At 45.7% G+C, this 12400-nt stretch overlaps 1 long non-coding RNA gene across 1 annotated transcript in view; it reads left to right on the forward strand.

The window, feature by feature from the left end:
- Positions 1–6512: 6512 nt before the first annotated feature.
- The window catches only part of LOC112549507, a 44289-nt gene continuing 38401 nt past the window's right edge, over positions 6513–12400 (forward strand). The window contains exon 1 of the long non-coding RNA XR_003092940.1: positions 6513–6670. This is a non-coding gene — a long non-coding RNA (uncharacterized LOC112549507). The remainder of the gene's footprint in view (positions 6671–12400) is intronic.

The raw sequence follows: 12400 nt of genomic DNA on the forward strand, positions 1-12400 counted from the left end.
CCCAAAACCCCACACCTCTTCACAACCCCCACACACACAGATGCACCCCCCACACACACTATACAAGAATAACACTTTATTTTGAGCTATTATGCCATCACCTTTATATACACTATGCAAACACATATAAATCTGGTGTAGGCGTGAGTCTGCTTCCGGCTGTATTTCCCCTCAGGGCTCTCCTGCCACAACTTTTGAGATGGGAGAAAAGGGTTAGATGTTAATCCCTGAAAGAGGTGAGGCAGAACAGACCACCCAGAAATTAATCACCCAGGTTCTAATCTTTATTGAGCATTGTTTACAGTTTCTGATAACTGTGCTAATTGCCTTGTTAGTGCAGAAGCGACAGTTCCGCAAATTCATTAATTGGTGTCTTCCTCTAACTCTTCCCTGACCGCAGCGTTTCTCCTGCCATCCTGATTGCTGGGTTTACTTGTCCCTGGGGCTTCCCTAGGATGGGGCTCCCCGGCCTCCTGTGTGTCCTGCCAGTCTCCCGAGCTGTCCACGCTCCTCCGGGTAAGTGCCCTCCCCATCTCACCAGCTCTGCGCTGATTCTTTGTTCCTCTGGCTCAAGTTCCTTTCCACTGCTCTGCTGTTCCCCACGGCTGCTTCGCTCCTCTTGGGTGCCCCGAGGGCAAGTACTGGTTCTCTAGTTCCACCTTTTAGGTGCGGCGACAGCTCTAATTACCCTCATCTTCCCCTGGTGAGCTAAACCCTCCACCGCTGTGGCCCCAGCTCTTTCGGCTGCCCGTGTCCTGGGTTTACCCAGTAATGGGGCTTCTATTTGAGCCTGTTACATCTAGATAAAAATATTTTTTGAAATAAAATTATAATATGTTATAGTAGACTTTGATTTTTAGTATATGATTTGTTGTTTTCTGGTTCCAAGATGGCAAATCCCCCTCCCAAAAGGAGTACTTCCAGGGGCAAGAGGGGTAGGGAATGGGGTACTTCCAGTGACAAAAAAGTCAGTGGTTGGGGTGGAACTTCTGGTCCCAAGTTGGTGACTAGGGGGTGGGGTACCTGTCAAGGGGTGGGGCTACCCTTGCAGCCCTTGACAGCTCACCAAAAGTCTTTAAGTGGCCTTCCAGCTGAAATAATTGCCCACCCCTGGTATAACATGACACCAACACAAAACAATGACTTTTGAGTTCACTGTGTTCTGGAATAGCTACCCTGAAAAGCTCAAAGCAATGAAAAACAAAACAGATCCCAGGAAAACAGAGTTAATTCTTTTTCAACAGCAGCTTCTTACCGTGATGACACAGCACATCTTCTCCTGTGGCTAGAAGACATTGTCTGTAACAAACCTATCTGCAACACATCCGAATTTAGCGGAGTTCTGAATTAATGCAAGCAACATAATTTTTTAAATCACTAGACTGCAAGAAGCACATGCAGGTAGCATCAATGACAGTAATATCTGGTATCCAGATATCTGACCTCCACCCCAACTCCTGTTCTCATTTCTCATCCTAACTCCTCATCCATAGGTGGCAGGGTGTAGAGTGAAGGGATTTCCCAGCCCCCAAGGTTGTGGGGTCTGTTCAAATCTCACTCAACATCCAGCAGTTCTACCTCCTACACCATCTACTGTGTGATAGCTCATAGAAGAGGCTGGGGAGGAGCAGTGCAGGGAGCTCGTGTCTGTATAATGACCTGCAAAGAGGCCTGGCCTTAACCAGCTACAGGCACTAAGTACTGGCTAGGACAACATCCTGTGTAGGGGCTTGGCTGTTCCCTATGGCCAATGCATCACCCTTCCCTATGACGCATGACATTGACTGTAACAAAGCCCACAGCCTTATTCATGCAAATAAAGCCCTCAGTGCTCATTTGTGTTCATTATTGTTGTGCACAAATGCTCACCATGTCCTTGGTCCCGGTCCTGACGTGCCACCCATCCTTTCTGACCTTCCTCCCACTCTTCCATTCCCTCAGTACCTCACAGATTTTGGTACCTTTACTAATGCCAGGCTTCCTATGTGCTGAGGCATGGCACTGGGACAATTAAACTATCAAACTTGTACCTGAAGAGGGACATGTGGTGGTCTGAGTAGTACATTTTTTTCCTACAGTTGCAGAAATGAACGCCCTCTACTTTACTTCTATGGTAGAAGGCCGCAGTTTGTAACGTCTCATTTTGGCATGTCATCCCCGCTCATTTTTGAGACCAACTGTCCAGAGGTAAATGTTTATTGAGGCAGCTACAGATCACATTGTGGTCAGTCACCATCTCTAAAGAAACAAAAAAGAGCTTTTAACATTCAACGGGAAGCAATTTGCTTGTCAACAGTACCACTGTGAGGGATAGATTTATACCCTTTTGGCAACCTCTCTCACAATGAGGGCTCTGTGCCTTGCCTTGAGGCTGGGCAAACTGTCAAGGGCATAAATATCTTGAGGGTCTCTGAACAGGAAAGAGACTTGCCATTTCAGGCCAGGAGGGTGTGGATGGTCACCCAAGAAGGCACAATAGCTTTGCAGAAGCTGGCTGACTACACAGCATAACTGCATGAACAGAGAAGACTGACCAGTAACTGTGAGGTGGTTGAGCAAGACTTGCCCTATCAACCAGTCGAAACTACTCAATGGAACTCCAGGTGCAGGAAGAACAAGCATCACCTCCCTCGAGTGGGGAAAGATCAAAGAAGAGCTGCTTAAATGGTTACCATCTGAATGGTGCCTGAGAACTGGCTCTCTCACCCCCATCCTCACCATGGCTGCTCAGCCATAAGGCAAAAACAATTGTTTGGACCTTGTCATTGCAGGCTTCCTCTCTGCAAGAACTGTGAGCAGTCAAAATAAAACCACCTTAGCTCCTTCACTCCTTGCCCTCCTCAGGGCAGCTTCTACAGAAAGGGACTATCAAGAAGACCGGACTTTTGCTGACTTTTTGCATTCACCCATGTAGTCCAGAGAAAGAAGCCATTTAATTTGAAAGCTATGTAGCAATCTTGAGTTAAACATTTTCCTATCCTGTAATCCATGAACATGTACTTTTGTGGATCTTGACAATGTTGTAGAAAATACCATTTGTGAAGTTATATAATGTAACAGGAGGATTAATGAATGCCCGCTTACTTCCAAAAACAAATCTCACAGAGGAGATGGGATGCTGTCCACAGAAGATGACATCACCTGGCGTCGCCTGGTGTCGGGAGGACTCCACCTGTAAGGACTGAATTAGAATTCACTTACCGGAAATGAAGAGGGCATCATAAAGGGAAACATGCTCAGTAAACAACCCCTGGAAGGGGACTGCAGAGCAGCAACTGAGAAAGTTGATTGAAGTAGCTTGTGCAGAGGCATGGGGATCTTCAGAGCAGTGCCCAAGAGTGGAGCAGAGTCACACTACCCTCAGGTACTCACCATAGTCAGACTTTAAGGGAGTAAAACCCTTGTTCATTTGCCAGTGGAGCATTTGAGGACTGAGAATTCTCTTGATTTTTGTTGTATCATTTTCTTTATTAATCGTGAAGAGAGAGACGATGTATCAGCTGTGAAAATACTGGGATGCCACTTAACAGACATAGAGACTGTTAATGGACTTGACTGACTCATGGTTTAAGGCCATTTGCACATGCTGTTTATGTTTGGTTTTTGGTTGCAAAATAAGGGTGAGGTGTGGCAGGGCACTGTTTGTGCCTGCCACTTTAAGACCTGGAGCCAAGCAGCCAGCAAGTGCTTAATTGCAGCAGACATTTTAGAGCTCTGGCCGCCCATACAAATAGGGCATTTTGCTGCTAGCTGGGGGTGCAGCAACATCACCTGGCTGCGAGGCTTCATGGAACACTCTGGAGGTAAGAGCAGGAGCTGTAGGGGATGGTCAGGAGGCTCCTGATCCTGGGCATGACCTAAAACTTCACCCTGCTGGGAGTGGGTGGCCTGGTGGGGCTCTCAATGTCATGGGAGCCCCCAGGAAGTGCCAGGCCAATTAGAACCCAGTGTAAGGTGGGTCAGGACGCCTTAATCCCTAGCCCCCACAACCGGGTGGGTCACCTGCTAAAACAGCCAGAAGGCAGACCCCAGAGATAGAGTGGGGTAGAGACTCAGACTGATTGAGAGAGTACCCTCAACAGGTCAATGCTGGGGCCAGGACAAGGACAGTCAAAAGGGTCAGGGGCCCACTGCAAGGGACACCCAGAGCTAGGAGGTGTGGGGGCCGAGGGGGGATCGAGGATCAGGAGTCCTCGGGAACGCTAGCTGGGGTTGCGGCTGCGATCCCGTGGCGGGCAGATGGGTACTCTCTATCACCGGAGCGGAATTAGGAACAGACGAGACACGAATCAATTGGAAAAACAGAGATGGCTTTACTTACACTGTAGAGTCATATACAGCGCAGGCAATCGTAGTTGCAACAATCCCACTCTCTAATCGCTAATTGGGGAGCTCTTGTAGACCGGGTAGCTTGGGTCTAACTCGGGCATGCAACACGGAGGATACGTCGCAAGGCTTCGCCGACGGGGAGTCGTTGGCAGGTGATCAAGCTGCTGGAGTTCCACTCCAGGGGGAATCGCAGAGTTCTCCAACTAGGGCGGAAACGCCCCTAACCTTTTATACGGCTAGCAAGCCAATTGCCAGCCACCACGTGGGAATAATTTAACATCGGCCAATCGTATTATGCAAATCTGCATTTCCTCGGCGGGAACTCTATCCACGCCGGAACTCTTCACCATGCCGAGACTTCCCCTGCCTTACCGTGCCTTGTGCTAGAAAGTTCCACTGTGTCGAGGCACTGATCCAAATCAGCTCTGACAGGAGGGCCTGGGGTTTCTGATTGGCCTTGGAGGTGAGGGTAGGGCCTGTATGGCCAAAGGTCCTGGGGGGACCACACCCAAGAGGGGAAAATAGTTTCAGGGAGCTAATTAGCTTGAATGAAGGTGGGGTAGGCTGCCTGAAAGGAGGGATCTTGGAGGGGTCCTAATTAGAGAAGTCTGGGTCTCAGTGTGGGGCCGGTGAGAGTAACAGCTGGATGCCATCTGCAAGGCATGGGCTGCAGTTTAGGGAAGGTACAGAGCCACAGATAGCACCCCCTGGCATCAGAGCAAGGAAATGGGCAGCCTCCTGCTTAATTAACAACAATTAATCAATTAACATCAAGGGATGGTGGGAGAAAAGGCAGGTGGTTGGCCCAGAAACAGATGGGCGGGGCCATTGGTAGACAGGCCCTGAGAAGGCCCCCGGTTACAGGAGGAAAACAATCATCCAGCTAATATAGACTGAGTTTAATTTCTGAAGATCATTCTTTGTCTGCTTATTAATTCATTTCTCCCATCAAAGGTGTGGCAGATGAGCAAACAGCAAAGTATTTTTATTTTTTTAATTTTTTTAGCTGGTCCCCTGCAACTCATAACAATGGCTGGGAAAGTCATGTGACTCCATTCTGATTCTAACTGACTAACAACTATCTATCTCCCAGTTGCCAACTTCCTCTAAATTAGGGAGTTACTTAAATTATAACTTTTATCACTACAGTCACCTAAGTGTGATCCTATTGAGTTTGAGTCCCTGAAAATCCATTATTATATCTATTTTTGTGATATGCAGTCATTTTAGCCTTAGAACTAAATTACAAATCAAAGCAAGGAGGAAGATGCCTCACCTACTTTTTGCATTAATGGTTTTTCAGGGACTCAGGCAGGGTGGAATAGGCTCCCAATTAGGCACCCAATAGCTGGAATAAGATCTGGCCCTGGGAAGAGAGTTGAAATAGAGAATATGGTAATCTGATCTCCCTGTGAAGAAAGAATATGAATGGGTTTATGTCCATTCATACTTTTTGTTATTCCAACTTGGTCCATCAACTACAGAAATTACAAAGGTAGGTTGTCTAAAGGGAAGTGACAGAACAAAATTGGGTATTGTAAATAAGAGATGTGGGGCTGAAAAATAAGTAATTTATGAATCCAGTAGCTGGCCCAGTTTCAGGGGTAGTTACTGTATGCCTAGAATATTTACTGTATGCTTATGTTGGAACAGTTCTCTAGCAGGACTGTTAGGAAGCAAGCAAGTAGGCAAGACATTAGCTCTGCATATGCAAATTTCATGTGAAGACTGAGATGGCAGAGGTCATTAGAAAATGCCCAAATAAATAGGAAGATTCTGTTTCCAGGATCCATTCAAAGTTCAGGGACTTGTTTTGCCAGGCTGGGAGCCAGAAGATGAACAGGAGACAAAAAGGTTAAAAACATATTTTCTGAAAAGAGGAGGGAGGCATTTATCAGGGAACTGCTTGCAAAGAGACACAGAGACTTACTCCACTGGAGAGTCTGAAGAAACAAGATCTGTCTAGCTCAGTATTAGGCAGAGTAGTATGGTAAGATATTGCAACAGGGAACCCTAGCCCTGTTACCAGAAGGCAGGTTGGTCCCTTTAAGACCAGAACTTTCTGGGCACAGATTGCTGGCAGGGTAGGGGTTAAAAGCTGAGCCAGGCCAGCTAGTCAGGTGACGAAGGGGGCAGGCCAGAACTATAAAAACCCTGGGCTTGGTGGCAGTGGCCAAAGGGGACAGAGGTTGCATGTGAGAGCTTCACAGAGAGGCTAGGCTGCTGGTCTGACTGCTGTGAGAAGGGAACTGCTGCTGATCTTCAGAGAAGTGACAGCAGTGCCACAGGGAGAAGTGTCACAGGAAGCAGGGAAGCAGAAGCACCAAGCCATGAAGAAAATGTAAGCTTGCATGCTGCCTTTCTTTCTTTTTTGGTTGTCAGAACCCACTGACTGACTGTATATATGTATTTTTGTTGATTGATGCACTGTTGGTTTGTGGCTGAGGCTGTAGGGGAGGAGGCGACCTCATTAGTGCCTTGGGTGCAGTCGTAAAAGGCCAAGGGGGCCTGGTGCACCAGGGTGTGCAGTTTCATACTTCTGGGCTGGGCAGGGGTCAGGGCCACTGCCCAGCCTTGAACTTGTAGCCCTTTGGCTGTAGGACCAGTGGACATGCCACTAGGCCAGAGAGCCTGGGTTCTATATTGTAGGCAAAAGGAGGGCCACAAGCCCCAACATTAAGGAGCTAGAGCCTCTGAGTCAAACCCTATCTGGTGGGTTCAGGCTAGTAGGCCTAGCTAGAGAAAGACAGGGGGCAAGGCCTGTGGTGGCTGAGAACCTCAACGTAGAAATACAATAGGTAGCCTCCTGCTTGTAAGAACATCTGTATAATATTTCCATCAAGACGTGGCAGAAAAGTAAAAGTGGGATACGAAAAGCATTAAGGGACTTCAAGGGCGCCCCCCAGGCCACAGGTAGCAAAACAAAAACAAAAAAAATGCTGCTGGGGAGGGCAACCTGTTACAGATATACATGTATATAGATCTCTTACTGTTTTATGAATTCACTTTACTCCTATTAACATTAAACAGCATTTCATTGTGAGAAGCTGGCTGTTCACACATATTAGCCACTGATCACAGGTCCCAAAGTGCCAAATACAGCAGGTTGATACACAAGGGGCTGCAGGCCATGGTCCAATCCAGGAGTAGTAAATACAGATTCACAGATGAAAAACCAGAAGTGACTACAGTGATGATTTAGTTTAATCTCCTATCTAACAGGAGGCCTTAAATTAGGCCTGACATGTGACGGGTGCATTGAGACTGGAAAGGAGGGAGGAAGGAGCACAAAGAAGTGCAGCTGGCTTTGTAACAATGATAGTGTATATCCAGAGATCTTAGAACTCAGTCCCATCTTGAATAAGGCCAAAAAGCCCAGAGCCCTTCCATTATGGCCAAATTAGACTGCACGTTCATGGCTGAATTCAAAGATGGTAGTTCTCTATTTTGATACACTGAAACGTTCAAAGAGACTGAGTCTTTCACCTTCTGACATGAATTATCCTCCAGTGTGACCTCAATAATATGTGCCATATCCACCTTGTTTCCTAGGTAGAGATGATGTATTCACAGACTGCATGTTGACAAAACACACTAAACATCTTTTGAATGCCTGCTCCTTTAGTCTAAGTATTAGTTCCTTTAACAACTAACATATTAAAAACCAGTGGAACAAGATGCCAGGCTCTCTTGGCTGTGGTTTCCACACACATACTCCATAAACTGCCTGACTCTACTAGCAACACCATTACACTGAATGGCATGTCCCCCAGACGCCGAGAACCCGGTTCTAGAAAGAGGCAAGATGGAACAATACAGAGTAACAAGAACTATGCAGGTGCCAGCACTGAGCATAAACTCGGCAGAACATTAAGATGGATTTTGCTCCCTTGCTCCCAGCAGAGGATTCCCTGCTATTTCTCAATCTATACACATCTATTTAATGCCAGTTTAACAGCACTGGGTAGAATTAAGAGTGACATCTGGTGCTGCATGAGATGTTTGTTCTCTCTCATTCACTGCCTTCCTATCTGAGCTAAAAATAATATTCAAAGTACATACTATAATAATAAATGGTAGCAAGATGCCTGTCTGGAAAGAAGTGTGCTACATTTCTGGCAGGCTTTACTGGGTAAAAGCCTAGCCAACTTGAACAGCTTTTATAAAAAATAAAAATTAACTCCCTAGAAAAGAAAAAATGAGCTTGCTTTTTCTTTCTAGTTTGGCCCCCAAATATTAAATTTATCAGTAGGGGGGGGGAAGAAAACAGAGAAACAACATTATTGCACCAGGTTTTTTTTCTTTGTACTTTAATAGCTTTTTTGAACCAACAGTCCTGGGGAATTATGTCAGAACACCACAGACAGCAGACCGTGGCAGACAAAGCTTCTACAATTGTCTACCATTGCATTTCCTATTTCACTTAGAGATCATCTGTAAGATTAATACTGTCTCCAAAGCCAGTGTCAGACTTTGTCCTGTCTATTCAGACTTCTAATACAGGCTTCAGCTGCAGTGAATTTTATGAACCTGTCAGGGATCAACTGGGAACTGGAGTGAGAACTTAGTTATCAGACGGCTATCACCTGATAACAGCTCTTGGTCATTACTGATCTGGGCTTCTTTTGAACCAGCTAAACTAATGTAGGCAACTCAATATGCAACATGTTCTGTATCCTGTGGCATGCTAGACCTAGATCCTTTGTCAATTCTGTAAGTGTGATAGGTATGCTATTAGTTCTATTCCCAGTTCAGGTTATTAATTCATTTGGAAGTTTCCATTGAATTGAGGATGAAATAATATAAATAAAGTGATCCCTGTGCCATTTATTTTTATACTATATTAAAATGATCAATTTCACATTGCTTTCTATTTTGAAAACTCAGATGTGGAGACAGTCTCAGCCATACATCTCAGCATTAAAGGCCCCTTGAAGAGATTTCACTTCTCAGATTGTTTCAAGCTCCCTGCAGTCACAGACAGATTGGTTTACATACTGTTACTCTTCTGACTTCATCACCACTACCACAAAGAGTAAAAACTCTATGAGAATCCAAAGCTCAATTCATTGGCCAGGAATGAAGTCTGAGATTAATTCTGTGACTGCCAAAATGCCAGCTCCTCGCAGATCTACATATGTTGCATTACCAATCTCTTCAATCACAACCTCTTTGATATTTAAAAAAAAGTCACTTTGTGAAAACGTTGCTTCAGTTTAGAACATGGAGAATGAGACTGTAAAATAACTGAAATGGAAAGGACAGAGAAGGTTATGCAGAGCCAAAAATTACCAGCAACTATCCACAGTAGCAAAACTGGTGGGGAGAAAAGGAGGGTGAGCAGGGAACCTGCCCCAGGTGCCTTTTAGAGGGGGCCTAGATTATCAATGGTATTTGACATTTGAATTGTTGTTGTTAATTGCCTAAAGGCCAATAAAGTGGAAGCCCCTATACCCCTATGGAATGACACTCCTTGCCTAAACTAATGCCTCATACACATAATCAAATGATCTGGGAGAGTTCTCCAGGGTTTGTTCTCCTGGTAGAAACAAGTTACCTGGAAACACAAGAACAGATATTTGAACACTGCGCCTCTGGCAAGCAGAGAGGTTGCAGTGCTGATGCTGCATAGCCAGAGGGCCCCTGTACAGCAGTGTAGGGATGGGGCCAGGCACTGGGACAAAGCAGAAGCAAAGATTTCAAGTTCATTAATTTTATTTGCCTCTCCACCTTCCAAGTCAGTGCCTGGGCTGGTTGCCCTATTACCACCACCACCCTCCCACCCCAGTTATGCCACTATCATTGTGTACACCTCTCAGCATGCTCTGCAGGCTCCTTCAGTCTGCCTGGCAACACACTGGCTGGCCCAGACTGCTCAAACTCAGCCTGTGTGGGGATTGGGGGGGAGGTGGGGCGTGCTCTGCTCCAAACTCAGCTGAAATAGTAGAGTCCTGCCTGAGTGCCACGTTGTCTCTGGGAGAGGGAGGAAGTAAAGCACCCTGGGATGTTGGAGGACTATACTGTGGCTTCTCTCAGAAGGGTAAGTTGAACAGAGACATTCGCTCTCCCAGGAGGACCTCTCCAGAAGTGATTTAACCCTGGTTGTTTCCGGGTTGTTTTTTTCTCCTCGAGTGGACATTTTTGCTCTGAGAGAGAAATCTTAAACATGTGCATACTCGTGGTTTTTCCTGGGACAGCAGCGTCTCTCCCAGGAGAAACTGAATGTCTGTACATGACCTAAGACAATGCACATGGCTGAACAAGATAAACAAGTGGGTCAGAATGGCAGTTGAGTTGGAAGTGAGTTTTGAACAGCTCACATTCAGAAAATGTGCCTTCAAAATGAATCTTACATTAGCAAGGCCAAGCCTGGTGCCAACAGCCATTGCAGTAATTTAGTAATAACTATTAAAATCATGGGCTTCTATGAATAGCAGGTGAGGTGTGTAGAAACTCTACCTTTTTGCTAAAAACACAGATCATTGGAATGATGCCATTAAATGTAACTCCTATTATTCACCTATCTATTCTACCCAAACACAGCTTTATATGAACCATCATGGATCCATTCTTCTCAGAGTATATATCTTATCCAAAAAAAAACCAGTTAAAAAGTATCAGGGAGCCCACCTCTTAGATATATCTTTTCGAGCACTCAAGACTCAGACGGGGTTAAATGTTTGGAACTCAAAAGAAGAGATGGATCTAAGTTCTAAGTAAGATGGCCTAAGGAGCATACCCAGGGCTAAACAAAAGAACTGGAACCAACACCACAGAGCACCTTCTATTGGTAATTATTTTAATGTGTAATAATAAGCAAATACACACACTGAACTGTTCTGGGGAGAACACTCTAAACTACCGAATAAAATATCAGAAAACTAACAACAATGTAAAGTAGCCAGCTTACATTTCCAGCAATTAGCTTTCGCCAAAATGTTCCATTTCAAAAATATTTTTCCTGTCAATATAAAATCAATTTGTCACTCCCACTAACAATACTTCCCCGTCTGTTTTTTCTCTTTGAAAACCTGTTACTGCAAGATACTGTTTTTTATTTTTAATATGCTTCCTAAGAGCAAGAATTTTCTGGCTACAAGCTTACTAGCAAATATATATAAACTTACACTGATACTGCAACACACCTAAAAATGCCCCATAAGCTTTAGAACACAGAAGCTGCTAAGGCAGGCATGCATTTAATAAGATGGTTTTAATGTTGTTCACTGTTCACGTCAACCCTCATCGAGACGGAATCCAAGCATGAGGACGTAGAAGAATTGTGGGTTAGGCTACATGGGGGGCAAGGAGAAAGGGAATTGGTGGTAGGGGTCTGCTACAGACCCCCACACCAAGGGGAAGAAATAGATGCGGGGCTCCTGAGGCAGCTCACGGAGACCATAAAAGCTAAAGAGGTGGTAGTCATGGGGGACCTAAACTACCCAGACATCTGCTGGGAGATGCAGACAGCAAAGTCCTACTGGTCACGCAGGTTTCTAACCTGTGTACAGGACCTCCACCTGACACAGGAGGTACACGGTCCCACTAGGGGGAATGCCATATTGGATCTGGTATTGGCAACGGGGGATGACATGGTAGGGGACCTACAGATCGGTAGCCATCTGGGGGACAGTGATCAACTAATAACAGAATTCAACATAAGATGTCGAGTGGGTAAGGTAACTAGTAGGGTGAAAGTGCTAGACTTTAGGAAAGCTGATTTAAATGAACTCAGGTGATTAGTCAAGGACGCACTGCAGAGTAGGAGTTTTGAAGTGATGGGAGCCCAAGAAGGGTGGCTGTGCCTTAAGGAAACGATCCTTCGGGCACAAAGCGAGACGATCCCCATGCGGGGTAAAAGAGGGAAGGGGGCCAGGAGGCTTCCCTGGCTGACCAGAGAAATCCAGGGCAGCCTAAGGGCCAAAAGGGGAGCACATAAAAAGTGGAAACAGGGAGAGATCACCAAAGACGAATATACCTCCTCTGCTCACGCTTGTAGGGAGGCAGTTAGACGGGCCAAAGCTACCATGGAGCTGAGGATGGCATCCCAAGTAAAGGACAACAAGAAATT

This window comes from Alligator sinensis, unplaced genomic scaffold (assembly GCF_000455745.1).
Source record: "Alligator sinensis unplaced genomic scaffold, ASM45574v1 scaffold347_1, whole genome shotgun sequence".
Taxonomy (NCBI): Eukaryota; Metazoa; Chordata; order Crocodylia; family Alligatoridae; genus Alligator; species Alligator sinensis.